Here is a 984-nt window from a genome sequence, read left to right as displayed (position 1 = left end):
GCTCCTCCTCGTACTGTTTTAAGAAGATAACGGATCGGCTGATCAGCTCCTTTCCTGCGTTATGGGTGCAATCATCCCGAAGGAACCAACATCGCCACAGCAACAGTAAGATTTTTTTTCTAGTCTTTGAGTTGCTTGGGCAGAGGAGATTCTGGAGCCAATCAACCCCTGTGTTTCTGAACTGTTCCTCACTAGGAAGCTCCCAGGCCGCTCTCATTTCATGTCTCAGCGCCTTGCTCTTCGTGCAAGAAATGGCAGCATGATATTCATCTTCATCTCCGTTTCCGCATATATTGCATGTGCTATTCACTTCCAGGGTGCGCTTCCATTTGTTCTTTTTTGTGGCCAAGGTGCTAGTGGCCACTCTCCACTCAAAAATCTTAATCTTCTGTGGAACCTTTGCCTTCCGAATGATGTCCCAGATACTACGATCACCAACCTCGTTTGCTGAGCTAGAGGCTGGGGTACTAGCTTGGGTTTGGATAGACATCGCCAGCCTATAGGCACTTCTAACCGAGAACACTCCGGATTTCTCATAGTGCCAAGCCAGTACATCCGTAGATCCCGCCCTTGGTATTTTGATGTTGCAAATTTCCTCAGCGTCAAAAGGGTAAAACAACTGATGAACTAGGTCCGAGTTCCATCCACTGCCGCCATCAACAACTGATTAACCCATCTTAGTCTGGATCAACGAATGATGTTGGCAGGTTTGAGCCCTTCCTTACATGGAATCCAATTGTCTCTCTGGATGTTTATCCTTCTCCCATCTCCGACCCTCCAAATAAGACCAGCCTTGAGAAGTTCGAGTCCATGTTCAATCCCACGCCAGACCGGTGAAGCTTCAGAAGCAAAAACCGTATCAATCATCTCTCCATGCGGCTAGTACTTGGACTTGAGAACACGTGCACATAGGCTATCTGGTCTTTGTAGCAGTCTCCAAGCTTGTCTTGCTAGAAAAGCTTGGTTGAAGAGTTTCATGTCTCT

Source organism: Triticum aestivum, chromosome 7A (assembly GCF_018294505.1).
Source record: "Triticum aestivum cultivar Chinese Spring chromosome 7A, IWGSC CS RefSeq v2.1, whole genome shotgun sequence".
Taxonomy (NCBI): Eukaryota; Viridiplantae; Streptophyta; class Magnoliopsida; order Poales; family Poaceae; genus Triticum; species Triticum aestivum.
Note: the sequence above shows the minus strand (reverse complement) of the source record.